Here is a 16,050-nt window from a genome sequence, read left to right as displayed (position 1 = left end):
TAATCTTCTTCCTCCACAGATTTTAATGTGGGTTGGGGAAGAGGATCCCGGCGAGGGGACTGGGACGCACTGGGGCAGCAGGGTATGGGGAAGGAGGTACTCCCAGGGTGATGGAGGATGGTGAGGGGATGGGGGTTCGGGGCACAGGTACCAGAGCAGTGGGACCCATCACCAGAGTCAGAGGGGCCCCTGTCCCACGAACACGGCAGGCTCTGAGGCATAGGGAGCAGCAGGAGGGATGCTCTAGGAGGCAGAGGCAGGCAAGGGCCCACAGCCCAGCTCCCCAGCTGGCCAGGTGGGGCTGGCTAGCTCTGGCAGGAGGGGTGTGGGTCCTCAGCTGGAGTAGGCTTGGAGCAGAGGACAGTCATTGAATCAAAGTCTTGTAGAGTTGGAAGGCACCCCAAGGGTCATCCAGTCCAACCCCCTGCAATGCAGGAATGCCTCATCTGGTACGCAGGATGAGACCCTACCTGTCTGCAGACTGTCTAGCCAGAGTGGTGCATGCTCTAGTTATCTCCCGCTTGGACTACTGCAATGCGCTTTACGTGGGGCTACCTTTGAAGGTGACTCAGAAACTACAACTAATCCAGAATGCGGCAGCTAGACTGGTGACTGGGAGCGGCCGCCGAGACCACATAACACCGGTCTTGAAAGATCTACATTGGCTCCCAGTACGTTTCCGAGCACAATTCAAAGTGTTGGTGCTGACCTTTAAAGCCCTAAATGGCCTCGGTCCAGTATACCTGAAGGAGCCTCTCCACCTCCATCACTCTGCCCGGACACTGAGGTCCAGCTCCAAGGGCCTTCTGGCGGTCAGGGGTAGGCTGCCTATATCAGCGGTAGGCAACCTAGGGCCCAGGGGCCAAATGCGGCCCAATCGCCTTCTCAATCCGGCCCGCGGACGGTCCGGGCATAGCTGTCAACTTCCCCCTTTTTAAAAGGGAAATTCCCTTATTCCGAATAGGATTCCTCGCGAGAAAAGGGAAAAGTTGACAGCTATGGGTCCGGGAATCAGCGTGTTTTTACATGAGTAGAATGTGCCCTTGTATTTAAAATGCATCTCTGGGTTATTTGTGGGGCCTGCCTGGTGTTTTTACATGAGTAGAATGTGTGCTTCTATTTAAAGTGCATCTCTGGGTTATTTGTGGGGCATAGGAATTTGTTCTTTTTTCTTTTTCAAAATATAGTCCAGCCCACCACATGGTCTGAGGGACGGTGGACCGGCCCACGGCTGAAAAAGGTTGCTGACCCCTGTACTGTATAATAAGAATGTAGGAGTGTTGACTTGCTGCAGTTCATTTGGCCCACAGGCAGGTGGCGCTGTGGACTACAGTGTGGCGACAGCAGTCTGAGAGCTGTTTGGCCTTCATTGAGGGAGTGGCAGCACTGGGGGGGGGGGCTATGCTGCCACCACTGCCCTTGCGCACCTCAGAACAATGCTGCTGCAAGCAGAGCAGTTGCTGAGGAGCCCTCTGGCCTTTCATGACTCTTCCTCCATGGCTCGCCTGGGATGCCTCCTGCCTCCTCTTTCTTCCTCGCAGGAGAAAGTCTAAGGGCAGCCTCCAGATCAGGTGCCTCTGAGCATTTTTAGAGGTCTATTTTTAGAGCCGGCATAGTATAGTGGTTAGAGCACTAGAATAGGGCCTGGGTTCAAATTTCCACTCAGCCATGAAGCTCACCAGGCATGACATTTTTTTGGGGGGGGGGATTTGCTACCTCTCTCAGCCTAACTTACCTCACAGGGTTGTTGTGGGGTTCAGCCAAGAGGTGGAGAGAACCATGAACCTCAGCTTGAGCCCCTTTGCAGACAATGCGGGATGGAAAAGCAATAAACAAACCATTTTTATATTCATGCTTACGCTCCTAAACCATGTCGTGAGTCTCTTGGAGACCTTTGTGTGTGACAACTGACTAGGGCTGGTTTTCAACGTTGCGATATATCACCAGCTAAACACCCTGAGTAGGGTTGCCATATTTTGAAGAGCAAGAAAGGGAACACATTTGCTGACTTCTACTTTTAACTGTAGGGACGCGGGTGGCGCTGTGGTCTAAACCACTGAGCCTTGGGCTTGCCAATCAAAAGGTCGGTGGTTCGAATCCCCGCAACGGGGTGAGCTCCCGTTGCTCGGTCCCAGCTCCTGCCAACCTCCTGCCAACCTAGCAGTTCAAAAGTACGTTGAAGTGCAAGTAGATAAATAGGTACCACTACAGCGGGAAGGTAAATAGCGTTTCCATTGCGCCAGAAGCGGCTTAGTCATGCTGGCCACATGACCTGGAAAAAACTGTCTGCAGACAAACGCCAGGCTCCCTCGGCCAGTAAAGCGAGATGAACGCCGCAACCCCAGAGTCGTTCGCGACTGGACTTAACTGTCAGGGGTCCCTTCACCTTTACTTTTAACTGTGGATTGCTATGACGACTCTTCCCATGAAAAAGAGGGCATGTCCTGGGCGGGAAAGGACACATGGGATATACCAATATATCACCATGTCTGAAATAAGGATGGAGCTATGCAGAGGCACTGGCTGGCTTCACAGTTTTCCCCACGTTGTGAACTTTGCATAGCGCACACACACAGAGACACATCATGATTCGTGATATATATCGCAGGTCAAAAATTATGAAACTAATATCATTATATGGACTTCAAACTGGTTTCCTTTTCCTTTTTTCAAATAATTTTTATTCATTTTCCAAAATTCACAAAAATAAAATCACAAAAAACATAAAACAAACAAACAAAAAACATTTAAAAAACACACATAACAGTTCTTACATTTTTTACTTAACATTGTTGACTTCCTCAATTCCCCCCCCCCAACTGGGTCCATTTTAAAATCTCAATTAAGCAATTTTCATTTTGTATCTTAAATCATTCTAAAACATTTTATCATTATCTCTCTACTATTCTGTTCTGAAAAACGTCCACTATCCTCCACCAATAATTAATCAATTACTCCAAATCAAAAATTATTTCCCCATCCTCTATCTTTTATTTCTCCCCTTAGCCTAAAATTTATTACCAAAAACTTTCCATGAATTCAAATATTAATTTTTCCAACATAATAACATTTAATCACTTAAAACTAAATCAGCCCCCCCCTCCCCTGGATTCAGGGTCTCCCAGATGATTCAGCGAGTTCCATAAGTCATTCCAGTTTGGGACCATCTAAAGCAATCAAAAAGTAACATCCCTTATTGCTCCTCACCCCACTCCCACCCTGTCCCTTCCTATCCACCCTTCTTCCTTGGTGATCCCCTGCTGCCTCCCCAATTCTTTAAATGTTACAAAACACCATCCAACTGCTAGGGAATCCCGGAGCTCGGGATTCTCTCGCCAGTCAGCAATGGCGGCAGACCAGAAGTCCGGACTTCAAACTGGTTTTCAACAATATATTAATATATTTCCCAGCCCTAGCTGACAAGTCATTTACTAAATATATAGTACTGTAGATATCTTTATTTTTGCATTTTGTAACAACAATTTCCATCCCAGCTTTTTCTCCAGGGAGTTCCAGGGTGGGGCACCCATGATTCTTCTTCCTGTGCTTCTCATTTAATCCTCACAACATCCCGGTGAGTCAGGATGAGGCTGAGAGGCAGCGACTGACCCCCCCAGGTTCTCCCAATGAGTTTCACAGCCCGGTGGGAGGATTCGAACCTGAGTCTGATGTGAACTGTAGACTGAAATACCTTGAGAGTGCCCAGTTGGGGAAGGCTGAGCTGACTGGATCCAGAGAACAGTGCGAAGCAGGAGTGGGGGCTTTGCCAAGGAGCAAGACCGAGAGAATTATAAGCAGCCCTTATTAGCCGCTTAATGAATTAAATTGCAGGTTTAAAATGGGGACCTCTAATTGGATTTTAATCAGAGCCTTCCCCCGTGAAAGCACGTTTGCCGAAGAAAGAGACAACTGTTGTAAACAATTTACATAATTCCCTTGATCGGGTAATGTGTTCAAATAAGATTTTCCAAAATAATGCACGGATCCTTATTGTTTTCGTTAAGATTTCCTCTATCTTTTGCGAGTGGGGCTGGCAGTTTGGAACGGGCCAGGAGAGCTCAGCTGGATCCAGACTCAGCAATGCTTAGAGAGAAGACCCATTGAAAGCAGGAGAAGAAAAGGCTCAGGAGTAAACCCAGAGTGGAGACCCTAAGGCGGTTGGATGGCGCCTTGTCTGCCTCCTTCTGGCAACTCCTGCAGCCAAGCTGGTGCCAAATGTCTTGCTCTGCTTTCCTTTGGACCCCCTCAGCGAGGCCGAGATTGTCTTGTCATCTGGGCAGCCCAGGACCTCCAGACGCACTGCCCAGGCTTGCACCCGGGGGGGGGGTCACTTTGGTGCTGCAAACACAGCAGTTTGGCTTCCCCCCTGAAGCGCACTCTACCGGTATTGTCTCCCCAAATGGATGCCAACAACAGAATAAGAATTAATAAGAGCCTAGCTCAGTATTGTTAGCACTGGATGGCAGCAGCTTTCTGGGGTACTGGGCGGGGGGGGGGGGGGACACACTAGACCCTCCAATGGTCCCTATTTCCCAGGGACAGTCCTAGATTTACAGAAACTGCCGTGGTTTATGATTTGGTCCCAGAATGTCCTGCTTCTCCTTAGGACGTCCCTATAGCTTATCTTGATTTTAGCATATCTTGATTTTAGCACAGGCATCCCCAAACTGCGGCCCTCCAGATGTTTTGGCCTACAACTCCCATGATCCCTAGCTAACAGGACCAGTGGTCGGGGAAGATGGGAATTGTAGTCCAAAACATCTGGAGGGCCGAAGTTTGGCGGTGCCTGTTTTAGCATATCTTATTTTAGCATATATTGATTTCAGCAAGGCCTTTGACAAGGTGCCCCATGATATTCTTGTAAAGAAGCTAGTAAAATGCAGGCTAGACAATGCTACCATTCAGTGGATTTGTAACTGGCTGGCTGACCGAACCCAAAGGGTGCTCATCAATGGCTCCTCTTCATCCTGGAGAGAAGTGACTAGTGGGGTGCCACAGGGTTCTGTCTTGGACCCAGTCTTATTCAATATCTTTATCAATGACTTGGATGATGGGCTTGAGGGCATCCTGAGCAAGTTTGCAGACGACACCAAATTGGGAGGGGAGGCTATTACCCCAGAGGACAGGATCACACTTCAAATGCCTTTAACAGATTAGAGAACTGGGCCAAAGCAAACAAGATGAATTTTAACAGGGAGAAATGTAAAGTACTACACTTGGGCAAAAAAATATATGAAAGGCACGAATACAGGATGGGTGACACCTGGCTTGAGAGCAGTACATGTGAAAAGGATCTAGGAGTCTTGGTAGACCACAAATTTGACATGAGTCAACAGTGTGATGCAGCAGCTAAAAAAGTCAATGCATTTCTGGGCTGCATCAATAGGAGTATAGCATCTAGATCAAGGGAAGTAATAGTACCACTGTATTCTGCTCTGGTCAGACCTCACCTGGAGTACTGTATCCAGTTCTGGGCACCACAGTTCAAGAAGGATACTGACAAGCTGGAATGTGTCCAGAGGAGGGCAACCAAAATGGTCAAAGGCCTGGAAACGATGCCTTATGAGGAACGGCTTAGGAAGCTGGGCATGTTTAGCCTGGAGAAGAGAAGGTTAAGGGGTGATATGATAGCCATGTTCAAATATATAAAAGGATGCCATATAGAAGAGGGTGAAAGGTTGTTTTCTGCTGCTCCAGAGAAGCGGACACGGAGCAATGGATTCAAACTACAAGAAAGAAGATTCCACCTAAAGATTAGGAAGAACTTCCTGCCAGTAAGAGCTGTTAGACGGTGTAATTTGCTGCCAAGGAGTGTGGTGGAGTCTCCTTCTTTAGAGGTCTTTAAGCAGAGGCTTGACAGGCATATGTCAAGAATGCTTTGATGGTGTTTCCTGCTTGGCAGGGGGTTGGACTGGATGGCCCTTGTGGTCTCTTCCAACTCTATGATGCTATGATTTTCATCAGAGAAATATTGGAGTGCATGGAGTTATGTAACCACCAAGCCATCTTAAGGCAACCCTGCAGAGAGATCTTTCTTTAATGCTTAATGTTTTGTTCTGTTTTTACATATGTTGAAAGCTGCCCAGAGTGGCTGGGGCAACCCAGTCAGATGGGCGGTGTATGATGACTATGATGATGATGATGATGAAATAGGATGTCCCTATATTCATTGATGCTTTTGAATGATGGTGCTGGAGGAGACTCTTGAGAGTCCCATGGACTGCAAGAAGATCAAACCTATCCATTCTTAAGGAAATCAGCCCTGAGCGCTCCCTGGAAGGACAAATCCTGAAGCTGAGGCTCCAATACTTTGGCCACCTCATGAGAAGAGAAGAATCCTTGGAAAATACCCTAATGTTGGGAAAGATTGAGGGCACTAGGAGAAGGGGATGACAGAGGACGAGATGGTTGGACAGTGTTCTCGAAGCTATGAACATGAGTTTGACCAAACTGCGGGAGGCAGTGCAAGACAGGAGTGCCTGGCGTGCTCTGGTCCCTGGGGTCACGAGGAGTCGGACACGACTAAACGACTAAACAACAACAACATATTCATTGAAGAAATGTTGGAGGGTATCAAACACACACCTCACCAGCTTTTTTTTTATGAAGCCAGGAACCATTTCCTCAGTGTTATCCCTCCGCTAATCCCACTTGTTTTCCCGATTTCCTCATCGGGATTGTGGAGGGGGGTGCCTCTCCAAAAAGGCACTCACACGCACCCCCCCCCAGCCACCACTGAGCTGATGAGCCGATTTATTCTTCTGGCAGTGACAACATCAGCTTGCTTTATGCATTCTGAATGCACCCATTCCAGGGCCTCTGCTCAGCAAGAAGCGAGCGTTTTGTGCCTCCCTGGAGCTAATTAGCTGTGGCAATTGATGGATGGCTGGTTTCCGGGCCGAGGCAGAGCAGGGCTGAACAGAGGCAGGCCTGTCCTGTGTCGTGCGCCCTGCGCCAAGAGAATGTGCACGCATGTGCTCCGATCCAGCCACGTAGTCCAACCCTGTACCATGCAGGAATTTCAACTAAAGTCTCCATGGCCAGACCCTCCAAGCGTCCCTATTTTCAGGGACAGTCCCGGATTTACAGAAGCCGATGAATTTAGAAAAGATTGTTGCTATAAACCTTGCCACTAGTCCATTGCAGCGTACCCAAGGCCCCCCCTTCCATGAGAATAACCATACAAATGCTATCCTCAAAGCGCTTCTCTTGCATTATCTAATTACAGACCCTCCAAGGGTCCCTATTTTCCAGGGACATCCCTGATTATGAGAAGCCGTCCCAGTTTCTGATTTGATCCCAGAATGCTTTGATGGTGTTTCCTGCTTGGCAGGGGGTTGGACTGGATGCCCTTGTGGTCTCTTCCAACTCTATGATTCTATGATTCTATGTCCCACTTTTCCTAAGGACGTCTCTATTTCCATTGGAGAAATGTTGGAGGGTATGTAATTGTGGCCATCACTGTCATTATCTGAACTTTCTCATCACTTGTAGGGCCAGGCATTATATTGATATATTGTCCAAAACCAGTTTGAAGTCTATATCGCTTAAATATGGCATCACAGAATCATAGAACTGTAGAGTTAGAAAGGGATCCTGAGGGTCATCTAGTCCCACCCCCGGCAATGCAGGAATAGGCAGCTGCCCCATGCAGGGATTGAACCTGCAACCTTGGTATGGTCAACACAACGCTCTAACCAACTGAACTATATGAAGAGAGGAAGGTGTTTCGCTTTCGCATTGCCAATTGTAAATAAGTTGTTCTAAGTGCACTAGGAGGGGTCCACCTCTAGCACCCCCCTGCCACCCCCTTTCCTCTTAGCATCCCCTAGGTCAGTGTTTCTCAACCAGTGTGCCTCCAAATGTTTTGGGACTACAACTCCCATCATCCCTAGCTAGCAAGACCAGTGGTCAGGAATGATGGGAGTTGTAGTCCCAAGACATCTGGAGGCACACTGTTTGAGAAACACTGCCCTAGGTAATCCCATCACCCCAGGGGGCAGTACCCCCCACTTTGGGAACCCCTGCTTTGGACAGTTGTGGGGGGGTACATGGGAACATGGGAATAACCAGCAAATGGGGAGATGTGCCCAGAGTATGAGCCTATGAGGCTTCCCCCTGAAAATTTCACTTATAGTGTCAGATTTTTGGGACCCTCCACCAGACAACCCCTCCCCTGGGGGAGACAAAGCCAGCTGGGCTGCCTAGTTAGGAGAAATTGCTTCTTTACTGTCATCGTCCCAGGGCTGTGGAACACCCTGCCACTGGAGATTCAGCAGGCGTCTTCTGTGCGAACACCTGCTTAAAACTTTTCTATTTTGTCTATGCAGGCAGCTAAGAACACTTAAAAAAAAAGCTTTATTCAATTCACTGCATAATGTTACAAACACATAATATTATTAAAAAAGATACAGCTATAACATTGTTGTTACAGTTGTCTCATTTCTCGAACAATCTTTCTCCCCCCCATCCCCCCTCCCCCCCTTTCCCTCCCTTTGTGACTTCTCAGCCGGTACTGTACTGTGTTTCTCCCTTCTTAATCCTTATACAACCTCTACATGCTTTTTTCCTTGTTTCTAAATATACTTAATTACTTACTTACTTAAATCTATAAAATAATTCCGATAACTCTTCCTATTTGTAATTGTTATCATTACACATTATCCAACTCTTAAATCTTCATAGAACCTTTATATATCTAATATGAGTTTTGGTTTCTCCAATATCTCTTTTATATAATCTATGAATAATTTCCAATTTTTTTCTGACACATTTTAACTTGCTTTTAATCTTTACGTTACAGTTTCACATTTTTATATTCTTGCAAACCAGCAGGATGTATGAAACAACGGTATATAACACTGATTAATAAAGACAAAATACATTTTTGAAGTAAGCGAAATGATGCATGTTGCCCTCTAAGGGGAAAAAAGGGGGGGGGGAGGCCCTTTTATATATATTTGCAGAAATCAATATGTTCCAGGCTGCATGGAAAGGAGACGAGCCAGGAATCTAGTGCTTTTGTTCATAGGGTTGCCAGACTCAATAGTGGACAGGACTTCTGTGCCTTTAATTGCCCTGCTCTCTTTTGAGCCTTGAAACCTTAAAGAGAAACCAGCAGACCCTTGGCTTGGAAATTAAACAAAGGGCCTGCTGGTCTCTCTTTAAGGTTTCCAGGCTCAAAAGAGAGCAGGGCAATTAAAGGCACAGAAGTCCTGTCCACTATTGAGTCTGGCAACCCTATTTGTTGAGCCAACTTGGGGTGCCTGTCCATTTTGCAGGCGGAAGTGACAGGGCAGAGCAATTGATCCGACTCCTGCACTGAGAAGGCAGGTTAGGGGTTTGTGGGTAGACTGGAGAGAGAGAAAAAGAGAGAGAAGAAAAATGAATTGATTTTTTCTCTCCCCCCCCCCCCCCGCAACATCACCATAGCAACTCATGCCTTCTTTTGTTAGATGCATCACTAGGTCTTCTCGAAAGGCAGAGGGTTTAGGGGCTTAATTCCAGGTGGGGCTTTTTGCACTCTTCAGAGAAGGATAATTTAATTAATCAGCATCTGGATGGTAAATACCATATTTTTCCATCTAGATTCTAGAAGATGCCCCCTATTTCAGGGGACTCCAAATTAAGAAAACACCCCTCAGCACTATCCGTGTATAAGATGAGCCCCAATTTTAAACCTGATTTTTTGGTTTAAAAAAACCTAGTCTTTTATAAACGGAAAAATACGGTAAGTTTGCCAGCCACGCAGTCTTGGTTTGGGGTTTTTTTTTTAGAGAGGAGGCACCAGGGAACTTCACATCCCAAAGAACAGAATAAGAGCATACCCTCCGACATTTCTCCGATGAAAATAGGGACATCCTATTCAATAATAATAATAATAATAATAATAATAATAATAATAATAATAATACTCCACCCATCTGACTGCGTTGCCCCAGCCACTCTGGGCAGTTTCCAGCACATATAAAAACATAATAAAACATGAAACATTAAAAAAACTTCCCTATCCAGGGCTGCTTCAGATGTCTCCTAAAGGTTTTCTAGTTGCTCATCTTCTTGGCTCAAGGGTCGCATAGAATCATAGAATCACAGAGTTGGAAGAGACCACAAGGGCCATCCAGTCCAACCCCCTGCCAAGCAGGAAACACCATCAAAGCATTCCTGACAGATGGCTGTCAAGCCTCTGCTTAAAGACCTCCAAAGAAGGAGACTCCACCACACTCCTTGGCAGCAAATTCCACTGCCGAACAGCTCTTACTGTCAGGAAGTTCTTCCTAATGTTTAGCTGGAATCTTCTTTCTTGAAGTTTGAATCCATTGCTCCGTGTCCGCTTCTCTGGAGCAGCAGAAAACAACCTTTCTCCCTCCTCCATATGACATCCTTTCATATATTTGAACATGGCTATCATATCCCTCCTTAACCTTCTCTTCTCCAGAAAGAGAACCTCCAAATTTTATCTGATGAAAATAGGGACGTCCTAAGGATTCCAGGATCAAATCAGAAACTGGGACAACGTCTGTGAATCTGGGACTGTCTCTGGAAAACAAGGACACTTGGAGGGTCTGCTGTAGGTTTGTGTTTCATTTTGAAAAATGAATTGCTATTTTACAGTTTATTATTATTCTCAGGGGAGTGTTGCAGCTACTCTCGAGTAAAGACGCTCCAGTCTGCTCTGTCTTTCAGAGGTTTATGGTGCATATTATTTACAGTGCAGAGATATCAGAAAACATGACTGCCTAGTCCGATTCATAACCCAGCAATGGCTGCTTCCGGCTCTTTGGCCAGCATAAAATCCTGGGCACCCCAAAGCGCCTCCCCCTAGCCCTGCGTGTGGGCGCGCGCCTCAATTCGGGTGCTGGAAGGGGCTGCTTTCCTTCTCCCGTCCTTCGGCTGGAGCGTTGCAGAGGCTCCGGCACCTCTCTGCGCTGTCCTTCCCCCTCTGGCCAGCTGGATCGGTGCCTAGGCTCTGACACGTCTGAGAGCCCCCTCTCCACCCCGCTCCATTCCTCATTCCCTCCTCCTGACCCACTGCTAGTGCTGTCACTGGGCGAAGTGCTGGTCAGGATGACCTGGGGAGGGTCCCTGTAAGGCAGTGATGGCGAACCTATGACACGCATGTCAGACGTGACACGCAGAGCCCTCACTGCTGGCACGCGCCCCATCGGCCCATTCGCACTGTTGTTGTTGTTGTTGTTGTTGTTGTTTCCCCCCATTTGTTCTCCCACTCCTCCTCATGCTACAGATTGTCTCCGCTGTTAAAACCCGATCCTTTTTGTTGTTGTTGCTGGTAGCCAGAGATTGGTTTTTTTAAACCCGTTCCTGTGCTGGGTTTTTTGGCGCTTTGGCAGACTATGTTGGTGCTGCATGTTATCCAGCAAAGGTATTATTCGTCCTTTATTTCTGTTCTATTTTCCCCAAAAAAAGCGCAGCAGCTTTGGGGCACCCCCCCCCAAAGCAAAGCAACCTTTGCACCCCACAAAAAAACCTCCAAAACTTTGGTCAGCATTTCCCCCAAAAAAGCTTAACAACTCTGGGCACTTGTGATAAATAAGGGGTTTTTGGTTTGGTTTGGTTAAATAATTAGTTTTTATTAAATACAGTTACATATTACAATTATACATTGTTGTTATTTAAATTATAAATATCGCGAAATTATGGTTTTTTTCTTGAAGTGACACACCACCCGAGTTATGTTTAGTTTTTTGGCGAATTTTGACACACTAAGCTCAAAAGGTTGCCCATCACTGCTGTAAGGAGTCCCCCTGACAATTATACATTCAGTATTTTAATCCGGCTCTGTCTCTCCTGAACTATCCAACACACCGGCCTTGAGCTCCCTGGAGCAAAGGTGGGTTTAATAAAGGTACGAATAAATAAAACTGGGGTCAGAGGGAAGCAGATTTTGCCCTGTGCAGCATCTTCGAAGAGCAGCGATGCAGCTCAGCGGAGGAGGAGGAGGTCACAGTTTGCACCCATTAAAGGCAGTCGGCTGCCTGGAGACTTTTCGCTGCACCATCCTAATAGGATAATTGCAATTCCTGCTTGTTTAATCTGCCTCTCTTCTCCGCCTTCCTCCCAAAAGGACCTGCCGTCTCTGCAAACACGCTTTGGGGCCCCATCTCCAACCAGGAGTATTTAAGCTGCAGCCCCCCCCCCCCAGTGCCCCTATTTTCCTGGGACAGTTCTGGATTTACAGAAACCATCCAGGTTTCTGATTTGATCACGGAATGTCCCACTTTTCCTTAGGACGTCCCTATTTTCATGGGAGAAATGTTGGTGGGTATGGAATCATGTGATTCCCCCCAGGCCAAGAAAATAAGTAACTAGACGAGCTTTAGAAAACACCTGAAGGCAGCGCTGGATAGTTTTTTTTAACGTTTAATGTTTTTATATATGTTGGAAGCTGCCCAGAGTGACTGGGGAAACCCAGTCATATGGGCAGAGTATAAATCATTATTACGGTTAAATAGGGCATCCCTATGTTGGAGGCAGCCGCGGAGCTTCATGTTCCCCACGTTTTGGGGGCGGGGCGGGCATTTTGGGACGAGGTGCGTCGTGCGCAGGGGGCGTGCGTTTTGGGGACGGGGCGCACCATGCGCAGGGGCAGGGCATGCGTTTTGGGGCGGGGTGCGCCTCGTGCAGGGGCGGGGTGGGCAGCCATGATGGCACCCCTGGGATCGCGCCGCTCGGGGCGGCCTGCCCCCACCGCCCCCATCTTCCTACGTCCCTGGTTGGAGGGCATGCTCCTAGAGCATGGGTAGGCAAACTAAGGCCCAGGGGGCTGGATCTGGCACAGTCGCCTTCTAATCCGGCCCTCAGACGGTCCAGGAATCAGCATGTTTTTACATGAGTGGAATGCGTGCTTTTATTTAAAATGAATCTCTGGGCTATTTGTGGTGCACAGGAATTCGTTCATTTATTCCCCCCCCCCCCAAAAAATATAGTCCTGCCCTCCACAAGGTCTGAGGGACAACAGTGGACCCAGCCCCCTGCTGAAAAAGTTTGCTGACTTCCTGAACCCCAGAGGTTCTGGAACGGAGTTGTGGCTCTCGCCTGACAAATTCTGTAGCTGCGCCTTCAGCCGGGACGTGCTTCCGCCTTGCCGTCTGACAGTTCCAGACTCAGGAATTAACTCTTGGAGAGGAAAGGTGAGGGGCTCAGGGACACAGAGGCCCAATTAGGAGTCTGCACGTCCTTCACTCAGGGCACCTGGGAGGGCAGGTGTCGCCGCAGCGGATGTCGAGGTGAAACTTGGAAGCTTTCTGGGGAGGAAGGAGCTAAATTTTTAAACAGGGATCAAACACTTCCATGGGTCTCGTGGTCAACAGTCAGGTAGCGGTGGCTTGAAACAGGTTGAGAGAGCTCTGCGCTGTTGGTCCACATCCCAGTCAACTCCTCTTATAAGCAGCTTGAGCATTGCTTCCCTTTTGGGTGAAGAAAGAGGCAAAGTAGGTGTTGAGGAGTTCTGCCTTTTCCCTGTCACATTTCTCTGTCTTCTCTTGGACATAGTCATAGAAACCTTTTTTAAAATTATTTTTTAACCTTTCTTGCAAGTCTGAGCTAATTCTGAGCTTTGGTCAGCCTGACCTTCACCCTCCAGCTGTTGACTACTCATCTATACTTCTCCTTTGTGAGTAATAATAATAATAATAATAATAATAATAATAATAATAATAAATTTATACCCCGCCCATCTGGCTGGGTTTCCCCAGCCACTCTGGGTGGCTTCCAACAAAATATTAAAATACAATAGTCTATTAAACATTAAAAGCTTCCCTAAATAGGGCTGCCTTCAGATGTCTTCTAAAAGTCTGGTAGTTGTTTTTCTCTTTGACATCTGGTGGGAGGGCGTTCCACAGGGCGGGTGCCACTACTGAAAAGGCCCTCTGCCTGGTTCCCTGCAACTTGGCTTCTCGCAACGAGGGAACCGCCAGAAGGCCCTCGGCGCTGGACCTCAGTGTCTGCGCAGAATGATGGGGGTGGAGACGCTCCTTCAGGTCTACTGGACCAGGGCCCTTTCTTCCATTTCTTATACATACCCTTAATCCTCCGCTCATCTGTAAGCTCCTTATGCAGCCACCACCAGTTTCTTTAGATGCTTCCCACTTTTCTTTCTTGTTGGAACTGTCTTCATTTGGGCCTTCAAAATTTCTCCTTTTAGAAACTCCCATTCCTTCTTGTCCTCCCATCTCTTTGACAGGTATGTTTAGCCTGGAGAAGAGAAGGTTAAGGGGTGATATGATAGCCATGTTCAAATATATAAAAGGATGTCATATAGAGGAGGGAGAAAGGTTGTTTTCTGCTGCTCCAGAGAAGCGGACACGGAGCAATGGATTCAAACTACAAGAAAGAAGATTCCACCTAAACATTAGGAAGAACTTCCTGACAGTAAGAACTGTTCGACAGTGGAATTTGCTGCCAAGGAGTGTGGTGGAGTCTCCTTCTTTGGAGGTCTTTAAGCAGAGGCTTGACAGGCATATGTCAAGAATGCTTTGATGGAGTTTCCTGCTTGGCAGGGGTTGGACTGGATGGCCCTTGTGGTCTCTTCCAACTCTATGATTCTATGATTCTATTTCTGACCATGGGATCACAACCAGTAGCTCCTTCAGCTTTTCAAAATTGAGCTTCTTAAAGTCCAGAGTGTGTGTTCAACTACACTCAGTTTTCCCTTGCCTCTGTATCCTGAAATCCAGGAGAACATGATCACTTTCTCCCAAGTTTCCGAGCACTTCCACTTCTTCAATCAGTTCCTCCCTATTGGTGAGGACCAGATCCAGGATAGAGCACCCCCTTGAGCACCTTCTGGGAAATGAAATTGTCAGCGAGGCAATATAGTAGAGGAATTTGTTGGACCTTACATTCTTGGCAGAGTTTGAGTCCCAACAGATATCAGGGAAATTCAAGTCTCCCATGACTATTATATCTCTTCTTTTTGAATGTTTGGCAGTCAGCTCTAGGAAGGCATCATCCAAGCTTTCAGTCTGGCCACCTCAATTGTGGGTGGCTGTATCTCTAAGTCAGGAATGTGGAGCATTAGGCCTGGAGGCCTGATGTGGCCCTCCAAGCCTCATGAAGTGGCCCTCTCAATTCTCCCCCCACTGGTCCTGCCTAGCTTCTTGAACTCTGAAGATGCTTAGATGGAGAATAGAGAGGGGTGTCTGTGTGTAGAGACTAACCTATTGTAAAGGTAAAGGGGCCCCTGACCATCAGGTCCAGTCGTGTCCGACTCTGGGGTTGGGGGCGCTCATCTTGCTCTATAGGCCGAGGGAGCTAGCGTTTGTCCGCAGACAGCTTCCGGGTCATGTGGCCAGCATGACTAAGCCGCTTCTGGCGAACCAGAGCAGCACATGGAAACGCCGTTTACCTTCCCGCCGGAGCGGTCCCTATTTATCTACTTGCACTTTTGATGTGCTTTCGAAGTGCTAGGTGGGCAGGAGCTGGGACCGAGCAACGGGAGCTCACCGCATTGCAGGGATTCGAACCGCTGACCTTCTGATCAGCAAGCCCTAGACTCTGTGGTTTAACCCACAGCGTCACCTGGGTCCCTATTGTAGAAAGGTAAAATTTACATTTGTGGCTCCATCCACTTTTGCCTCAGGACCCCACCACCATGGGCATGTGGCCCCCCAGAAGACTCTGTGCGGCCTTTGAGGTGAAAACCTTCCCCACCCATCTCAGTTTCCTATTGGGGGTGTGGGAGCTAGCAACTCGGGTTCAGGCCAACTCGGGGTCAAAGAGCCATTTGTGCAAGAGATGTGAGTTAAAACTCATTTTGCTCCTGGGAAAAGAGGTTTTAACAAGCCCTTTGTCCCCCCCCCCCAAACAGGAAGATTAGATGACTGTCTGCCTGGGATTCTTTCACTGGGATTCCTGCATTGCAGGGGGTTGGACTAGATGACCCTTGGGGTTCCCTCCCAACTCAAAAGTTCTATGATACTTCTTTGCGGTTCCCTGCAGCTGGTATGCAGAGGCCTACAACACGGGAGGAGGAAAGCTCCCCTGCAGATTGTCCATCAAAGCGCTCATGCTTCTCTGTAAGGAGCATTT

This window comes from Zootoca vivipara, chromosome 6 (assembly GCF_963506605.1).
Source record: "Zootoca vivipara chromosome 6, rZooViv1.1, whole genome shotgun sequence".
NCBI lineage: Eukaryota > Metazoa > Chordata > Lepidosauria > Squamata > Lacertidae > Zootoca > Zootoca vivipara.
This window is presented reverse-complemented; position numbering follows the sequence as displayed.